Source organism: Gossypium hirsutum, chromosome A11, assembly GCF_007990345.1.
Source record: "Gossypium hirsutum isolate 1008001.06 chromosome A11, Gossypium_hirsutum_v2.1, whole genome shotgun sequence".
NCBI lineage: Eukaryota > Viridiplantae > Streptophyta > Magnoliopsida > Malvales > Malvaceae > Gossypium > Gossypium hirsutum.
The window spans coordinates 48086323-48107366 of record NC_053434.1 but is presented as its reverse complement, the minus strand read 5'-3'; the positions used below and the strand labels follow the sequence as shown (position 1 = coordinate 48107366).

General features: G+C 35.2%; 1 long non-coding RNA gene across 1 annotated transcript; it reads right to left on the bottom strand.

Moving 5' to 3' along the window:
• Positions 1–19135: 19135 nt before the first annotated feature.
• On the bottom strand, positions 19136–20146 carry LOC107897318 (uncharacterized). Its single transcript, XR_001684110.2, has 2 exons — positions 19829–20146; positions 19136–19416 (listed from the first exon to the last, which is right to left on the bottom strand). It is a non-coding gene; the product is annotated as an uncharacterized lncRNA (long non-coding RNA).
• Between the last annotated feature and the right edge of the window lie 898 nt (positions 20147–21044).

The window sequence follows — 21044 nt, the reverse complement described above, 5'->3', positions numbered from 1 at the left end:
TGGATAGCGATGATGCCGAGCAAGCTGAATTTTGGCTGGACAACACTATCCGGGTACTCGATGAGCTATCTTGTACACCCGATGAATGCCTAAAGTGTGCTATCTCCTTGCTACGTGATTCTGCCTACTATTGGTGGAGTACTCTGACTTCTGTTGTGCCCCGAGAGCAAGTAACTTGGGAGTTTTTCCAAACTGAGTTTCGGAAAAAGTATATCAGTCAGAGATTTGTTGATCAAAAACGGAAGGAATTTCTTGAGCTTAAGCAAGGCTCCATGTCGGTTACTGATTACGAGCGAAAATTTGTTAGACTTAGCAAATACGCTCGGGAATGTGTTTCGTCCGAAGCTATTATGTGTAAACGCTTCGAGGATGGGCTGAATGAAGATATAAAAATGTTCGTTGGCGTTCTTGAAATACGAGAGTTCGTGGTACTTGTTGAACGAGCTTGTAAAGCCGAAGAGCTTAGAAAAGAAAAGCAAAGAGTTGATGAGGGAACTGGAGAGTTTCGTAAAAGATCCTCGGGAAGGTCTCTTCAACAGACATCGAAGAGATTTCGAGATGATGCGGGCCAGTTTAGAGGCACTTCGGGCCTTTTTAGACGAGATCGTGATCGACCCCCTGTGGGTACACGAGGCACTTCGGTCGCCAGTGTTGGGAATGAACGTCGAGATAGAACGAAATGTCGATATTGCGGTAAATGGCATTCGGGGAGTTGTAGATTCCCTGACCGCTCCTGTTACAAGTGCGGATCAGTTGACCACTTCATTAAAGATTGCCCGAGGTTGTTTGAACAGAATGAAAATCAGAGTGGGAAACCGGGTGCTACCACTGCTCGAGGTAGACCATCTGGAAATACGGGCAATGCTAGTGGTGGTCAGAGAGGATCTAGAGATGATATAACCAGATCCGAAGCTCGTGCGCCTGCTAGAGCTTATGCTATACGTGCCCGCGAGGATGCTTCTTCGCCTGATGTTATTACCGGTACATTCACTCTCTTTGATACTAATGTAATTGCTTTGATTGACCCCGGTTCTACTCATTCTTACATATGTGAAACCTTAGCATCCAGTAAGACTTTACCTATTGAGTCTACTGAGTTTGTAATTCGGGTGTCAAATCCCTTGGGTCATTACGTGCTTGTCGACAAAGTGTGTGAGAAATGTCCCCTGGAAATTCGAGGTTCCTGTTTGCCGGCGAACTTGATGCTTTTGCCGTTTGATGAATTTGATGTCCTTGGTTTGGATTGGTTGACCGCGCATGATGCGATTGTGAATTGCAAGAGCAAGACTATTGATTTGAGGTGCGCAAATAACGAAGTAGTCCGAATTGAGTCTGCGGACTTGGAGGGAATGCCAGCTGTAATATCAGCAATGTTGGCACAGAAATATGTAAGAAAAGGGTGCGAAGCATACCTTGCGTATGTACTTGATGACAAAGAATTAGAAAAGAAACCCGAATCTGTGCCGGTGGTTTGTGAATACCTGGATATTTTTCCGGAAGAATTACCGGGTTTCCCACCTGTTCGGGAGGTAGAGTTTGGTATTGAGCTTGTACCTGGGACTACGCCGATTTCGATAGCTCCGTATCGTATGGCACCAACCGAGTTAAAGGAGTTGAAAGCTCAGTTGCAAGAACTGGTGGATAGAGGTTTCGCTCGACCAAGTTTCTCACCTTGGGGTGCACCAGTATTGTTCGTGAAAAAGAAGGACGGAACCATGAGGTTGTGCATTGACTATCGTCAGCTGAATAAAGTGACGATAAAGAACAAATATCCGTTGCCGCGCATCGATGATTTGTTCGACCAACTGAAGGGAGCCTCAGTGTTCTCAAAAATAGATTTGAGATCGGGCTATTATCAGTTGCGAATTCGAGATTCACCTCACGATTTTGGAAGAAATTGCAAGAAGCTCTGGGTACCAAGCTGCATTTTAGCACTGCTTTTCACCCCCAAACCGATGGTCAATCCGAGCGGATAATTCAGATACTTGAGGATATGTTGAGATGTTGCATCCTCGAGTTCAGTAGTTCATGGGAACGGTATTTACCTTTGATTGAATTCGCTTACAACAATAGTTTTCAATCAAGTATTAAGATGGCACCTTACGAGGCTTTGTACGGTCGTAAATGCCGTACACCATTGTTTTGGACCGAGCTCGGTGAAAGTAAAATTTTCGGAGTTGATTTGATTAAAGATGCTGAACAGAAAGTAAAGGTAATCCGTGAAAGTCTGAAGGTAGCCACGGATCGTCAGAAGTCGTACGCAGATTTGAAACGAAAAGATATCGAGTATCAGGTGGGAGACAAAGTGTTCCTTAAGGTTTCACCTTGGAAAAAGATACTCAGGTTCGGCCGTAAGGGCAAGTTGAGCCCAAGATTCATTGGGCCGTACGAAATCTCCGACCGAGTTGGTCCGGTTGCGTATAGATTGATTTTGATCCCGGAGCTTGAAAAGATTCATGACGTCTTTCATGTTTCGATGCTTCGACGCTATCGATCTGATCCATCGCATATAATTAGCCCATCAGAGGTTGAAATTCAAGTCGACATGAGCTATGAAGAAGAACCGATGCGTATCCTAGCTCGTGAAGTGAAGGAGTTGCGAAACAAAAGAGTTCCACTAGTAAAGGTGTTATGGCTCAAACACGGGATCGAGGAAGCTACTTGGGAGACCGAGAGCTCGATGAAAGAACGATACCCAAACCTATTTACCGGTAAGATTTTCGGGGACGAAAATTTCTTAAGTGGGGGAGAGTTGTGACAGCCCAAAGTTGACCCTAGTCGGAAAGTGGTTTCGGGACCGCTAAACCGAGTCACCGAAATGTTTGAATGTGATACTTATTGTCTAGAACATGTAATTATGAATGTGTGAAAATTTCAAGCTTCAATTTGGTTGATTTCATGTGAATTTAGTCAATAGGACTTATGTGAGAAAATTCTAAAATGTGATAGGTCAATGTGTGAGGACCTATTAGTGCATGTGGACAAAGGGGGGACTTGCATGTCAAATTCCCCCCCTACTAGTAGTGGCCGGCCATGACAAGCATGGTAGACCAAGTTTGATGGCCAAGACATGTCATAGACATGTTTTGTTGGTGCATCATGGGTGGAAAAAAATAAAATAATAGGCATGGAAATTAAATAATGAAAAGGAGTATGATGAATACACAAAAAAAAAAGTGTGTAGTTGATTCTTTCCCCCCCCCCCCATTGCCGTGAGCTAAAGAAAAGAGAGGAGAAGATCTTTGTTCATCCTTTTCTCACCTTCATTTAGCCTAAATTAGAAAGAAAAACAAAGAAAAAATTTTCTCATCCTTTGGTTCATCCTTGGCCAAAAATTTTAAGGAGGAAAGAAGAAGAAAGGTGAAGAGATTCGGCCATGCATGTAGCTAGGCTAAGGTATGTTTGATGATGTTCCATGAGATGCATGCATGTTTTAGTTGTTAGCTTGAGTTCTACCTAGCCCATGGTCTAAATCTTGCTATGTGATGGAATTGGCACTTGACCATGGATGCATCATTCTTGGTTGGTGTTTGATGTTGTGGTGATGAGGCATGAGGATGAGTTAAGATTCGGCCTAGGTGGAGGTTGTGTTAATGCCATTGCATGCAAAAAATGAAGCTTGTTAATGATGCATGTGATGATGGCTTGATGATTCTTGAACCTCCTTTTTAGCATTTTTGTGTGAGTACATATGTGCATTGGTTGCTAAATGGAGAAGAATCGGCTAGCAAGATGTGTGCTAAGGCCGAATGTAACTTTGCATGTTAATGAGCAATGCATGTGTTAAATTGATAAAAAGGGGGAGGATGCTTTACTAGTGTGTATATGTGTGTATTAAGTGTTGAAATCGACCCCAAAAATAGACATGCATATTCGGCCAAGGGGAAAGAAATTAGCTAATACGTTGTGTTGATGCATGATTTTTGCATGTATGAGACTTTAATGTCTAATGTATAAATATGGGCTAAGTGCCTTGTGTTCATCTTTTTGATGCCTAAATGATGAAATCAATTTATTTGTTTAATTAAGCTCAAGAGCAAAGGGGAAATAAATCCGATAAAGGGAAGGAAAAAGTGGTTGAATAGCTAGCGGAATCGTTCGACAACACCCGAGGTAAGTTCTTGAGTAAGAGAGCTTAAATTACGATGTGATTAAATCATGCTCTATGTATGGCTATTGAGCCGAATGTGCAAGGATGATATGTGCCTTGTGTTTGAGTTTCGCAAATGAAAATGAAATATGAATGTGCCATGAATTATTGTTAGATGTGCATGATTAATTGAATGCTGTCCGGGCTAAGTCCCGAAGGCTTTGTGCTAAGTGAATATATCCGGACTAAGATCCGAAGGCATTTGTGCGAGATACAAATTCCGGGTTAAGCCCCGAAGGCCTTTGTGCGAGATACTAAATCCGGGTTAAGTCCCGAAGGCATTCGTGCGAGTTACTAAATCCGGGTTAAGTCCCGAAGGCATTGTGTGAGTTACTAAAACCGGGCTATGTCCCGAAGGCATTTGAACGAGGAGCTATATCCGGTTAAATCCCGAAGGTACGTGATTTGGTAATGAATGAGCTTGCTGTAAAATTCCAGCGAATACTCGAAAAACATCCCAATATGGGGATATGTTACGTATGTGTTGAATTTAATCGAGCCCTTACAAATAAATGTTCGCTCAGTTGATAAATGAGCTACCGGCCTTCGGCTAAGTTAGTTTATTGTGTATGTACATAAGGGTTGTTAATGTTGTGAAGCAAGTTTGATATCGGTAAATTGCGTATTATGAAATATTCGGTTTAGCTAAATGTGTGTTATTCTTTGTTTATGCTGGAATTCCTTGCTCAAAACTTACTAAGCATAAATTGCTTACTCGTTACACTGCTCCTCTGTTTTATAGATTTTTGGTTCTCCAGCTATCGGACTCGGGATCTTGAAGTCGAAGTCGCCCACACTATCAAAGGCTCTTTTGGGTACTATTTTGGTTGAATTTTGATATGGCATGTATAGGACTACCCATTGTTGTTTTTCGAGTACTTTATGAAATGTATAAGTGTACAGCCATGCGAAAATGGCTTGTAGAAGTGGAGTATGGCATTAGACCATTCGTGTTTATGAATGTATAGATGGTTTCATGATGTAACTATAGTTGGAATGGAAGTGTTGAGCAAATGATCAGCCATTGGAATGGCTAAGTATGATCATATGTGGGCATATGTATGACAAGGCCCTAGTTGGTCCATGAAACCCCGAAAATAGGTAAGGTTTACTTTGAAAACAGAGGCTGACAGCAGCAGTGGTGTGGATTGGAAAAAATCACAAGAATTCGTAGGAGTGGAATTAAATAGTGAATAAATTATGTAATCGAACCTTGATGAATCTACTTTCATATGAAAGTAACGAAACAATCATATGAACAGTACAGTAAGAGATATTCAGGTTCTTGTGGAACAGGGCCAGAACAGTTTCTGGATTCCCTGTTCCGACTTTGGAAATTCACTATAAATTGACCAGAGATAATTAGGAGTCATACCATATATGTATGGATTCCTCTCTGAGTCTAGTTTCCATAGAAACAAACGGCATCAGTATTGAAGCTCTGTGCAGAGAGATATCCAAGTCGTAATGGGAAAAGGACAGTGTAGTCGACCCCTGTAACATGGGAGACTTTGACTAATAAACTGTACTAATTGGCCCAACCAAAAATTCTAGAAAAAAATACATAGGTGGGGACATGAGTCTAGTTTTAGGGAAAAATCACAAAACTGATTTTCGAGTTGTGAAACTCAAGATATGATTTTTGAAGCGACTAGTACTCAGACTGGGCAGTGTCTGGGAAAATTTTTCAAAGTTTGTTAACATCTCGTGTCCGACTCCGGTGTCGGTCTCGGGTTCGGGGTGTTACAAGTCTGCTCGAAAAATCAAGAAACAAGAGATTTTACTACACAAGTGTGATTATTCCATGACTTGTGTTCAATCTGTAACACCCTGACTTTCTTATTTCTGTTTTTGTGAGTATTTGATACAAGTATGTATATGCTTTAGTGGTTAAGTGTTCTGGGTGTGCGTGTGAGGTCTTGGGTTCAAGTCTCACATTTGGTAATTTTGTTATTTTTCTTAATCCAAGCCTTACCCTTATTGAGTGAGTTTATATAAAATTGTCTGTTAATCCATATCAAAATGAGCTTACTAGTTCGAGTAGTAATTAGTGTGTTGTGTGTTGGAGGTCCTATGTTCGAAACCCGGCGTGAGTGTGAGTATTATTTTTGCTTAGTTGACTATTAGAGTTTTGGTTGTATTGGAAGTCTGAGGTAGTGGGTTAGTGGGAGAAAATAAAAATATTTGTGTCATATCTGTGATATTATTTTTTATTTTTTTGTTTTTTTTCTCTCACTTCCAAGAAAATCCCCTAAAGTTCTAATGATAAATCTTTCTTTTCCATCTTCTTCTGACATGTTCTTTCTCTTTTCGGTAACCCTCTTTCATCCCTTTGATTCGGTTTGTGAATCTTGCGTTCTTTCATCATTATTGTGGTTCTTGGTTCATTCCTCGGTGGGTAAGTAAATTTTGCATCCTCTTAAAATTATGGTTTGGTTTTAGTGATGTTAGGTAGTGGTGTTAATTGGTGGACTTTGTGATCAGGAGAAGGTTGTGAGGTAGAAAACCCTATTCAGTGGCTTAATTCGAGGTTGGGATCGTTTTTGTTAGCGGTAAGTCGGTTCTGTGTGTTTGGGTATCATTTTAGAATTCTGGTTTGGTTGCTAAAAGGATTGAAATGCTCTGTTTTTAGGTTTTGAAATGCTTGAGTGTGTTTTCGCATCAAATTCATACCAGGTGTGTACCCGAAATGCAGAAAAGTGAGCTTAGACAAAAGTCAAAAAACCTTACTATCGACGCCACACGGGCATGTGGTCACCTATGTAATTGGCCGTGTGTAAGGACATGGCCATGTGGTCAACGAAGGCATTACCGTGTGCAAGACACGGCCGTGTGATGGTGTGAGTGTGGCTGTGTGGGCCACACGGGCTATGCCAAATCAGGCGTATGGGCCCACACAGGCATGTAGGCTTATATTTCTGTAATTTTCCCTAGGGTCACATGGGTCGCTCCGATCGACTGTGGGCCTGTACGGTCGGTAAGGGCTATTTAAACCCTATTTTGTATACTATGATATTTTAATAGACTGATCTGATAGGATACTAAATGTATGCCTGACTGTACTGCTATATATATGTCTGCTATTTGTATACAAGCATGTTTAATATGATAAATCTGTATTTGATTTTTGCATCTATTTTTTGGGTGGGTTTGTACATATGGAGGAAGTGTTCTGAGAGGCGACATTCACCTGTATTCTGGCAGCTAGGCTGCATACTATCTGATGTGTGTTGTAACAATACAAAATGGTGTGTAGGGTTGGGTGGGTATTTTTAACCCCACATGGTGTGATGGGATGGTCGAAGATAGTGTGTAGAGGATGGGGGTAGGATTTTGATTATTTGTATCTGTTATCTGTATCTGAGAAGGACATGAGTCTGAATCTGTATCTGAATATATATATATGAATTTTGGTATGTTTTGCATGTCTAATTATGTTGGGTTACACTCTGAGTTTACGAAAACTCACTTTTGTTTGTTTGTTCTGTTCAAGTAATCCACAGACTTAGACGGATCAGTACGGCAAAGACTCAGCGGTGACAACCTGACTGAAAACTGTTTTACTTAGTAATTTATGTTTTTATTTATTAGTTTAATTATATTTCTAGTCTTATTTGAGAGTTGTAATTTTTGAGACTCTCTAGACTGGACTGTTTGGTTTTTAACTGTTGATTTTTGAGCTGTCTAATAGATGATTGTTTTGGTAAAAATGTTTTATAAAAGCAACGGTTTTACACAAATAAAGGTTTTTCTGAAAATGCGAACTGAATTTTGAAATAGAATGGTTTTCGAAAGCTTTCGCTCTAAAAACAAGTTTAAAGGTAAAATAATTAATGGAATAACATTTTGCCATTGAATACAAGCAAATAAGAGATAGAAAGAATCATAAATGGTTTTATCATATTGAATTCGTTTTCAACCCATTCTTTGTGACACATTTGGATTCAGCCATAATGTCTTGGCCAAGTTTGGCTGAATCATTTTGATAATAATCAGTTCGATCTGTTTTACCGAGAAGGTCTACAGTTCGAGTCCGTATAACCCTATATTTTTGAATTTTCTATTTTATTAATTTTAAATATTCATTAAATTTATTAAATTAAGAAAAATGAAATGAAAATAATATTCTTAAAACTAAAGCAAACTAAAACAATAAAAAATATCCAAATACAACTAAAAATAAAAAAGTTGTATAGTTTTTTTCTTAATTATTGTATTCTTTGTTGATTGGAACTGGTCGCTTCTAGTTGCTTGGTTAAAATCATTCCCATAAGCTCGCTCCCTGGGGTGTTACACAATCTATATATCAAAGAACAAAGAGATATACTACATGATGGCATTATCATAGAAAAATTATGTTGAACCATGAGTTCATGTAACTTGGGTAGCAGTGATGCATTGCTTGATGGCACCCATTGTTTATAACATTAGAAATGTTCAACTATTACTACCATCATTTTATGATCCTTTAGGATTACACTCTATGGCTGTAGCGTTTAGAATCCAAAGAAGTTGGGATTATATTTAACTATTACACAAATCAAAATTAATTATAGAAATGTTATTACTAATTTAATTTGACAAAGTTAAATATTAAACACGAGATGAGTACATACTTGATGTACACGCATAGAGGATATATTTAAAAATATATATGAATTGGACTTCATATTAATTTTAACTAGGAATAATTTTACTAGAAATATTAAATAATGACATAATATTTTTTTTCAAAGGCATGTTTTGAGGGATTATGGTAATTGATAACCTAATTGTAAGGATATCGTGTTTTATGGAAGATTCCTCAAATCCTTCTATGGAAAGATTTTATTCAAAGATAAGATTTTGATTAAAAAGAAAGTGTTAACATAATTTTCTTTTTACTTGAAATACTACATTTACTAGCAACAAACTTTTTTGAGGGTTTTCTCTCTGAAAAGTTCTGAGGTTGTTCTAATTGTTTAGCGTCCGGGTGGATCATGTAGAGGCCAGGACATTTTGTTGGGGCTAAGGTTTGACATCTCGAAAGCAACTTCAAAATCGTAGCAGTGTTGCATCTTTTCAAATAGTTTAAGGTATATTTTCAATTTTTCTCAACCCAGATTCGTTCTTGGTACATGGTTCCATGGGTTGATATCACCAAAATTATTTTTTCTCGTTGCGCCATGGGACATATCGGTGATCCAATAGTGGTATCAAAGGCACTTGTGCAATACAGATTTGGGTTTTTTGGTTGATTGTCATTTTGTATGAGATGCAATTTGATGATCTATTTTTGCCTGATTTGTATGATATGTATATCGCATGTTTTATCATTTAATTAGAATTTGGATAGTAATACTCAAATACTTTGTGAATAGTTTATTGATTTGGATTTTTATGTAGATTTGTAGATTCATAGATTCAAATTCAATTAATTTAGAAAATGTAGATATCCAACCCATTGTTGTTCCTATTAATAGATGATAACTTAATATATTAAATTCAAGATCTAACTAGTTGAGAGTTATTAGTTGGAAACAAAAATTTAACAAAATACTCCAGTAAGCAAACCAACATTAATAGATGATAACTTAAGATATTATCATTCAAGATCTAACTAGTTGACAGTTATTAGTTGGAAACAAAAATTTTAGCAAAATACTTCAATAGACAAACTGTAACACCCCAAAAAAATTGTTATAGTAAGAAAGTAGTGAAAAATCGAGGTTTTTTCCTTGATAAAATGAAATAAGGAAATAAAAGTGAAAAAAAAAAGAGAAAGATGAGTAATTTCAAAGAAAATTTAAGAGGTATGTTGTGATATATTAATTTAAAGCAATGATTAAATCATAAATATGAGGAAATTTTGTAGCCCAAGTATAAATACTCAGAATTTGAGGGGTTAAAGTATAAATATAGAAAAGTTAAAGGGCTAATAGTGAAAATATCTTAAAGGTAAAATGATCTAGAAAATAAGAAAAATGGATGAATAAGGACCAAATTGAATAAGTAGAAAAAGTATGAGGGACTAAATTGTAATTTTATCAAATTAAGTGATGATTCAAGGATGAAATTTTGAAATATTGCAAATGGAAAAATGGTCAATTAGCATGAGAGAGAATTCTAGAGTGTGATGATGACATGGGAGATATTTTAATGATATTTTAAATTAAATAATTAGATAAATGTTATAATATTAATATTTTAATTAGATTTTTATAAATATTTTATTATGAAAATGTTAGTATAAAAAAGGAGAGAAGATGAAGAGAACTCATCATCCTTTCATGCTCCAACATGAGAGAGAGCTAGAAAAGAGAAAGTCTTTTTTTTTTTTTTACATTTGGTCCTTTATAGAAAACCCACCTTTCCATCGAAAATTCTTGAAAATTTCCTTAGACACCAAATATGATACATTGGTTAAGGTACGGGGATTCGTAATTCCCGTTGATTTTGTAGTTCTTTATTGTAAGGAAGATCAGGAAATCCCCATTTTGTTGGGTAGACCATTTCTGGCCACTTCTAAATCAGCGATTGATCTCAAACAAAATGAATTAATTATAAAGACCAATGACGAGTTAGAAGTATCCAAATGTGATCGCAATTCCTAATGTGAGAGATTAGTTAGGGAGGAATGTCATGTTTTATTTAATATAATCCCTAGCGACTTTGATCAAAGGCATTTCCCAAGTTATGCATGTGTAAGCACTCATAAAAGGCAAGAACGAGAAAAATGGCGAGACTCTGGTGGAAAAAGGGGCAATTGGAAGAGCCGAGATGGTCTTGAACTACAGTTGAAGTCAATGGTGAAGTTTAAAGAATTGTCGGACACTCCAGTAGCACGACATAACATCAACTATTGGATTTTAACAAAATTGTAAAATATTGTAAATTAGTTTCAATTCCTAGTTTGTAGTTAGATTTTAAGATAATTATAGTGTAATTACATGTTAGAATTAGGAGAATTCAGATTTTTGGATGTAAAGGGATGAATGGAAGCTAAGCAAGGACAAAAACAGACAACCAAAAGATGTTGATAAGTTGTAATTTATACATATTTTTATCCCATGCTTAGCACATTTTTGGATGAATTATCATTAGATTTGTGGAATTTGATGCTCCTAATCCTTTAATTTCATGTTTTATACTTAGGTGAGCATAGGAGAGTAAAAAGAGTGAGAAACGGGCCAAAAACGGAGAAAATGGGTCAACATGGGAAATCAAGATAGCCTGGACTTCCTCACACGGGTAGACCACACGCTCGTGTCTATTTAGCAGACTTTAACACAGTCTAAGCCACCCCACACAGGCGTGTCACACGGGCGTGTCCCTGTTGGGCCCAAGTCTAGTTCTATTCGAAAAGGCTAATTTTTAGGGTTTTGAAGCATTTTAAAGTCTATATAAACACCATAGAAGAATACCTAAAAGGAGGAGGCACCGAGAGGAGAACACACAGAGTGGGAGGCAAGGAATTACTCGAAGAAAGCCGAGTGATCCATCTCAGAAGCCGGACTTTTCTTCAAGACTGAAGATCTCCCTTCAATTTCCTTCAGGGGTTTTTGGGTTTCTTTATGTTTTGTTATTATTATTCTTCTGAGATGTTTTCTTTTACACATATGATCTAAATTCCCTAAATATCTAAAGGGGATGAAACCTAAGACGTATCTTGTTACTATTTTCTAAATTATATGATAAATACTTGATTTGTTCTTAATTATGTGTTTTTAATTCTTGCTTTAATATTCCAATATATTGATTCAAGTATTGATGTGCTTATCCAGAGGAGAAAAAGTCCCTGTCTAAGAGTAGATCTAGCATAATTAAGCGGAGTTGATTGCACCCTTAGACATAAGACGACATAAATTAGCAGGATTAGGGTCAAACCTAATAAGGGAATCCATAGATCGAATTAATGCAACACTAGGGGTTTTAATTAGAAAGAGATTTCAATTAATTAACCTAGGGTTAGACGTTGTTAGTCTCGAGAGAGATAATAATATAAATTAGGGATTTCTATGAATCGAGTCAAGTGAATAAATTGTCTAGTTCAGAGTCAAATAACAAGTGAAGGTGGATTCTTCCTTGGGTATTGTCTAAATCAATCAGTTTTCCCAAAAGTATTTCCCCAATTTACTTCCTGTGTGTTCTTAGTTTAGTTAATTAGTTTAGATAAAGCAAATCCCCTTATTTTTAGGCTAGATAATAAAAAGAAGGTTAATACTAGTACTTTTAGTTCCTGTAGGTTCGACATTCCAGTCTTACTATAAGCTATACTACTGTTCGATAGGTGCGCTTGCCTTTATCGTGATAATAGTTAGTTTTCAGGTACGATCAATCATAAATATAAAACTTATCACGCACATCAATGTTGACAGACCCTAAAGGATTGGGGACAATGTTGCGTTGTGCCACATATAAGCTATAGCACGATATAAACTCTTTGAAGCAAAAGCACCTGATGTTTGGGGGTTGTGTCACACCACACACAAGTTGTGGTGCGACATGAGCACTTCGAATGTAAAATGGGACCCGCATGTGTTTATAGCAAAAATAATTAGGTCGTTTCAAGCAGAAAGCCCGTTAAAATTCTATTTATAATCATAGATTTTAGGCATAAGAACACACATCCAAAACACCCAAAAGAGAGAAAACACCCTATTGTAGTATTCGCAAGCCTTCCTCACCATTAAGCTTCGATTCTTCGCACTCCTAATCTCCAATTCACATAGGTAAGTGTTTTCCCTTTATTTTCATTTTACTTTTCATCTTTTAAGTTTATCAAATTCCACATCGGTCGAGAGCTGAGGTTTGTCGACAACTACCCAAGGTATCGTGTTTTAAACTCGATTTTTATCATTTTTATCATTTGGGCTTATTGTTATTTTAATTTAATTTGAAAATGGCAACATGAAAACAACAATGATCCACTCAAGTATCGAGTAATCTCGATGCCAACCGCTTCCATAAAATGGATGTCAAATGATTTTTCTTCAAATGAGTGGATGGTCATTTATACAAGAACTTGGGTTTGATCCCACCATGTCTACTTGCGATGAAATATGAGAGTTGGTATAGTTTCATTATTAAAATAAATTTTAAGCAACCTTGACCAAACCTGCAGTTGATACGATAGTTAAGAATTCTATGCCTCCCTAAAAGATAGAAAAGATCACAAGTAGAGGGGCAAGACGATCACTCACGTTGTTGTTCATAGAAAAGAGGTTCTGATTACACCTCATGCGATTTGCCAATATTACGATGCCTCATATCATACCCATAACCATTTGGACCAGTTAGATTTAGTCACATTTGAAGACTTTGATGTACAAGGTATAATTAATTACTTAATGGAAGGGTGTGGCAAGTGGACTTCCCAACCCAACTCTGAGGTGGCCCTCAAATTTAACGTGGCCATCATGTTCCTGATGGCCAAGATATGGATGCAATTTATTTGCACCGCCTGGCACCTACCCATAATGCCTATGATGTCACCGCCTATTGAGCAGTTATGCTTTATTCCATATTGCAGAGAGAGCAAATTTGCATCGGCCACTAGACTAAAGAGAAGATGCTTAAGTGCATACGACACTAGAAGAGAAGTATGTACTTCCCACATCTGATTACCGCCCTATGTCGCCAAGTCGATGTCCTCATGTCCCAATCGAGCCATTCACGAGACCCACAAAAAGTGTGATTGGGGACAATTTGTATGACCAGTTCCTCGAGCTCCAACGTAAGAAAAATTGGGAAAATGAGCAAAGGACGAAACATAGGAGCGACACCTAGGGGCCAATGAAGAGAAGGGTAAAACACATACGTCAAAGAGGACGGGCCTCATGGATATGCTTATATCAGAGTGGCAAACTTATTGGATGCAAGACATGGGAGACATTCTAATCCACATTGCGGAATAGAATGGGTGACCCATACCAGCATCACTCCCTGACATGTACAGAGGTTCGCAACACCAGTCGAGGAAGGTGCTGAGGATGATGATGATGGCGATGATGATGAGGAAGAGACCCCTATCGTACCACTGAACTATGAGTGTGTATTTAGACCATACCGCTCATCGACAAAGGGCGTGGTGATCCATGACCTAAGCCAGCAGAATCCAACCTGGACTTTGGGAAGGCTGACTATGAAAGCATCAACGGGGCTTGATAGGGCCAAGGCCTAGATGATGGAGGAGCCAGAATCTAAGTCCAACTGAGTTTGAACATTTTTGTATATTTGAATTGTGTACTCTATTTTTATTTTTGAGATGATTTTTATTATTTTTATTTAAGTTTAATTAGTTAGGATTTATTAGTTTTTATATATATATTTGTGTGTTTTTAATTTTTCTTTATAGGAACCTACAATTTTTGATGACACAACCATTATGAGCCAAATTTGAAAGGAGTAGCCCCACCAATTGAGATTGCATGTATCACGCAAATCGGGTAACCTCTTTCCTTTATATATTTAGTTGCCCATTAAGGACAATGTGCCGATTAAAGTGTGGGGTGATTTAGGGAAAAAAATTTAAAAAACTTCTTTTTAGTTATTTTAATTGTTTTAGTAGTTTTTGTTTTTTTTATTGCATGTTTGTGCTTGAACTTGTAGATATACAAGTGATTGGTTACGAGCATATACCTAGGTTGTTTTTTTTTCTAAATTGTAAATTTAGCTTGAAATTAAATAATTCAAGTTGTTTACATCTAGACTAATTAGTTCAGTTTATTGGAATGTAAATAAGTAAAAGAGATTAAATATACCAAATGATAAAGGTAGACGCAAATAGGTAATTATATTTGTAGAAGTATAAGATGTTCGAATTAAAAAGAAAATATTCGGCACAATCCATGGTTATTGAAACGGTGCAATATGACTAGTATAACCCTTATAAAAAGTGCCCGAGAAAAATCTCGATAGTATTGGCAAAAACAAAAAAAAAATCATAAGGGATTATCGTGAAAATATTATTGCAATAGAGTTCAAAACATAGATAAAAATAAACCGAGTAGGAAAAAAAATTTGAACTGACTATACTTTGCCAAAATAAATACTATATTCATATATACACTTTGATGGAGTTATATATTTAAGTTTCTTTAATTTATTTACTTTTTAATTTATCGAACTAATCCTTTTAGGTGTAAATAATTTTGAATTGTTTAAATTTCTAGTTAGAGTTTTATATTTAGGCAAATCTTCCTAATGTCGATGCCCTAATCCTATCTCGTGTACCAAGCTATCTCAAGTACATTTTATTGCATATTTATTTCTTGTTTTTTGTTTTAGTTTATTTTCGGCTTTTATTTTGTTTTTGGGTAGTTTGCTTGAGGACAAGCAAAGACTTAAGCGTGAGGGCATTTGATCTGCCGTCAAATGTAGTAGTCAATTTGGGTCAATTTCGAACTTAAGGAGCTTATTTCCTATGCAATTTAGGATTTTATATTTCATTTTCAGTATTTCGGCCATAGGTTTAAAAGTTAATAAAATAACTATTTTTAACATATTTTATTGCTGATGTGACCCAATAGGCCAACACAAGCCTTAGATTGTGCTAATTTGTTTAATTGAGTGTGTAGGATGAAGATATAAAGGCCCAACTGATGTGGAAGTAAGGGTCGAGTGATGCACAAGCTTTCCAGGATGTCAAGGCACAAAATAAACAACCAAGGAAGAGTTTGTGTGGTGCGACACGTGTCGATGTCTTGCCCAAGAAATTCGTGGTTATATTCGTCTACGCAATCAAAATTATACAAAGACTTAGGACGTGCCTAAGCCTAATTTGGGCTTCCAACACCTCTATAAATAAAACATTAGGGGTTGAATGTAACTAATTCACCCTAAACACCTTCAAAACCCCTAGTTGTTTAGGAGTAGGTTTAGATTATTTTCTTTTTAGTTTTTCTTAACTATTTTTTTCCTCTTAAAATCAGTTTTGATTCAATAGTTTTTTTTATTTAATTAAAGCATTTCAGTTTATGTTCTTTTGCATTAGTTTTATTTCTTTATTCTAATCAAGAGATATACTACTCCATTCCCCATTCAATATTTAATTCACAATTATTCAAATTTGTTTTCTCTTCTAAATCGATTATGTTCTTTACATGGTTTATTCAATAGAGAGAGATTATGAATAACTTGAGTGGCTAAATCCCTTACTGGAGATTAACGAGTGGATGGGAATGTGATTAATGCAGGATTTAGGGTTTCCCGAGAGGGATTAGTTAGTATGAAGCACTCTGCTTAAACCACTAGGCTTGACAATCCTAGTCATAGGCTAGACGACGTCGGGAGATAAGTCAAACTGAGTAAATCATAATTTATCTTGGCTGAGAAAGTGAGGTCAGAAGATAAGCGAGTATCAACTAATCGATTAGCTAATTAGAGGCCAAGAGGTGATAATTGGTTAATCGCTAGCTAATCCACTCTAAATCCCTAATTCGAAGTTAGTTACAAACCCTGAAGCGAGTTAATCTTCTTGATTGGTTTATTGAATTATTTTTGTTTATTTTTTTCTTTTTGTTCTTTATTTATTTTTACCTCTTCAACTTATTTTATGGTTTATCATAATATAGAGATTCATTACTACTACTTAGACTTATTATTGTAAAAAGGTTTTCATAGTTTATTCCATCCTCCCTTGTGTACGATCCTCGGAATACTTTCAAGGTATTTCATTGTACTGAACTATATTTGTAACAACTGGATTTCCAGTGGTGTCAAAAACTTTAGTTTCGAAATGCCATTTCCGTAAACTATGTTCATAAATTTAATATTTATGAGGCTAGAATAAAAATATATTAAAATTTGATCTAATAATTTTGTGTAATTAATAGTTAAGTAAAGTATTAGTGTAACAAAAAACAAAAAAGAAAGTACTAGTGTAACAATAATAAAGTCAATGGAATCAGGAAATGCGGTCTTTGAGATCTCATTTTCGTAAACTGAGACAATAAGTATTTTTATTAAATATTTATGGAGTTATGTTATAGGTGAATTGAAATTCAGATAAATTATTTCATCGAATTAGAAATTAATTAAGGTAGAGAAACTAATTTGTAAAATGGTAAAAGTAAAATTACTATGTATATTTTTATTGGAAACTTAGATTAAGGACGAGGTTTAGTGGACGGAAAATAACATATATATTTGTTATATTATAAAATGATAAGGAGGAAAAAATAAAATAATAAAGTATAATAATAAAAAGAAAACAGATAGTGGAAGAAAAGAGGAGGATGAAAAAAGAATAATAATAATAATAATAAAACAAAAAAGGGAGGAGAGAATTTTTCAGTTGGAATTTCTTTGTTCATTGGAAGGGGGAGGTGAGGGGATAGCTTATTGCATGTTTGCTTTAGGGGCTGATTTCCTCAAGAAACTTGCTAAGGGAAAGGGAGAATGTAGTAGGAAGAAAAGGAAGGAGCTTGAACAAGGCTAGGCTCGGAATGGGATTCGAACTGGTACGTTGATATTCTTTTGGCTGGTAAGTGAAATGAAATAAAATTTGATGATTTTGGATTATTGAGTAAGTTGTTATAGCATGCAAATCCCATGCATGATTATCGGTTTTCGGCTTGATTTTATGAGATGAATAGTTGGGTTGTTGCTGACCAAATATTACATGAAAAAAAACTTTCCATTTGATTTTGTATTAAAATAGTTTGAATATGATGAAATTGAAGAGAGTAAATGCTGGAAATTGATTTCTCAAACCTGTTAAATGAAGAGTGTCATTGCTATTGTTTATGAAGCTTGTGAAGGTTAGAGAAGGCCAATTTAAATGCCGCAAATAATTGCCTGACTATCAATTAATGTGCCTAGTTAAATGTGACCAATTAGTTGTAGATTTATGATGTCTCAACCTATAAATTGAGGAATGTTTAGTGTTGCCATTAATGATGCCGGTAGTTGTACATGAAAGTAAATTAAATGCTGCAGAATCTTTGTTAAATGGTTAGTTAAGTGTCAGATTAATGAAGTAAGTTCTCTTAAATTCCTTTTAAGCTTACTAAATGTTTAATTTTGATCAAGCATGGTCCGACATTGATTATGTGAAGTAATGATTCCTTTCTTTTTAATTGCAATGACAAATTAAATGGACGTAAGTCACTTGAAAAACCACTTAGAGTGGGGTCATTCGGAATGTCGTTCGTACATCGTTTATACTTGTAAAATTCCAGCTTGCTTGTGTTTTTATGTTCTTACCAGTTCGATGCTACGGCTTATTGACCAAAATCATGTGTTTTGTGGTGAGCAAATATGAATTTTTGTTGCTGCCTTAATGTCCAAAATTTTGGGTTTTTATATTGTTCAAACAAGAATTATAGCTGCTGATTTATTGTTCCAATTTAAGTAAATTTATGCTGTTCAAATATGAATCTCTATTGTTGTCTTATGAACTAAATTGATTATTTCCATGCTGTTACCGTAAGGTACTTAAACCTTTACACTTTCGGTTTTATCTTTAAATTTACTAACAAACATGATAAATTTTTGCATGAAGGTAATAAACCGACCCTTGACACCATTGATTATTCATATTCTTAATTCTGGCTGCTACTTAAATTTTTGTACAAGTTAAATGCATATTAAAATCATGTTTTTATTTGAAGTTAATTGCTGTCCAAAGCTGGATAATTCCATCTCATTCGGTTGAATTTAATTCATGTTTTAATTGAAGTTTAATGTTGGCCATTTTAGGGCATTATCATGTCATTTTGGTGATATAAAATACATGTTCCAATTGAGGTTGCAATGCAATCCAAAATAAGACACATTCATGTCATTCGGCTTAGCTTCAATGCCTGTTTCATTTAAGGTTTAATTGTTGCTATCATTTGTTATTTATTACTGCAATTAAGCTATTCAAAAAGGGGTGTATAAATTGCTGATGTTCAATGACGATTTATTATTGAATTTAAGTTGTTCAAATGGTAAATAATGACTTTTAAAATATTATTTGATATCAAATATGTAATAGGCCCAATTTGCTGGCCCACGATAAAACCAAAAATCAATTAAAAATAAATAAATAAAGTCCGAGTTTTTTACAAACCATCAGGCCAAATAGTAAATTAAATTAAAAGCAGTCCAAATACATTTTTTTAAACCCAATTGAATAAACCCAAACCCTAAACCCGATTCTAATAACCCAAACGCGAGACCCAATTGGACTCAAAGAAAATCAACAACCGAGAACACCAGAAACTTCTGGAATACGCCAGAACAGTGCTAGGGGGTTGGGTTCCCACGAGCCATTTCCCCTCTCCTCCGTACAGCCGTTCCTGCAAAAGAATACACGAGAAGAAATAGAATAACAGAATATGCAGATGACAGCAGGAAAATATTTTTATTTTTTCGCTATTTCTTTGTAAATTCAGGCTATAAAAGCCTCACTTGTACTCCATGTATTTTTACGCAAGCACGCACACTAAATATCAAAAAGAAAGAATCAAAAGTTATTCAAAGGTGATTTCTTATTCTGTTTTTTTCTTTTTTGAATTGCTTTCAATCTTTTGCATGAAAACAAAAAGAATACCTGAAACGACACCAATGAGAGCCCAAACATTTCAGAAATGTGAAGATATGGGCGAGGGTCGAATGATTGAGTGTGTTCTTTCGAATTTTGCTATGTTTTTCGTGAGCAAGTAGTATTAGATCTAAAGTTTCTTTTTTTAAAAAAATAAAATAGCTTACCAAATTTCCTTGAGCAGAGCCTTCGTCAGTGGAATCTGGTCGCTGCTTGTGCATTGTCGGCCACCAAATGGAATGGTGGTTCGACGATTGCTAGAATGAGCCCTAACAAATTGATTTTAGGGCTGTAAATTTTGGTTAAAATGTTGGCTGTGTTTGGAAAAGGAAATAGGAAAAAAAGGTTTTAAATAACCTATTAATAAAATGGCGCCGTTCAAAGGGATAAAGATCCGCGTGTTGGCCCGATTAACAAGTCGGATCCACGCCGTTTTGTTTGAATGGAGAAATTGCGCGCTGGATCCTTCCTTACGCGCGAGTATTCAATTGCGTATTATTGGTTTTGCCTTGTTTTTTAATTTGGCTCTTTAGTTCATGCGTGTTTTCATTTTAGTTCGTGATACAGTGCTACGTTTCGGGCTCAGGGATATTTACAATTCTAGTGCCCATACATTTACGCTCATTGCACATTGATCTTATTTACGATTATTTCGTTTGTAAATTATTCTTCTTATTTTGGATTCAATCTTAATTTGGTCTTTCATTTGTATAATCTGCTAATTTAAAATACATTGAATATTGTTATATGTGTTAATCCATTTTAATGATTTTGTTTCTTTTCATTTGTACAATTATTTTGAGATTTCTTTTATCTTATTAGTTTTACATTTTGTACAATATTTTTTTAAAATATTTTATACATATTAATATATACATTATTCACACTGAGTTTTCAATTTATAATACCTATTATTTTAAGGTTCACAACATATTTGTATATGAGTTGAATCATCTTAATAACTTTATTTTGTTTTATAAAATTATCATTTTAAAATTCTTTTTACATTAAGCTATTTTAATACTTTTATATAATCTTTTGTTTAAATATTTTTAGATTTTTCTATTTAAAGTACTTCTTGCTTTATAATTTACCTAGTATTTTTCTTTATGTATATATGAAACTATTTTAGGAACTTCATCTTTGTGTTTATAAAATTATTATTTTGGAATGCTTCTTTATATTATATTATTCTTATGTCTTATATAGTATCTCATTTAAATGTTTTTTTATGTATAATGGTACGTATATAATTTATAGATTAACTTAATTTTATATATATTATTAATCTTATGCTATTTTTACAAATAATTATTCCTAGATCTATTTATATATGTATGTTTTGTGAATCTATTATGTGTATTATATCTTATCATGTATTTT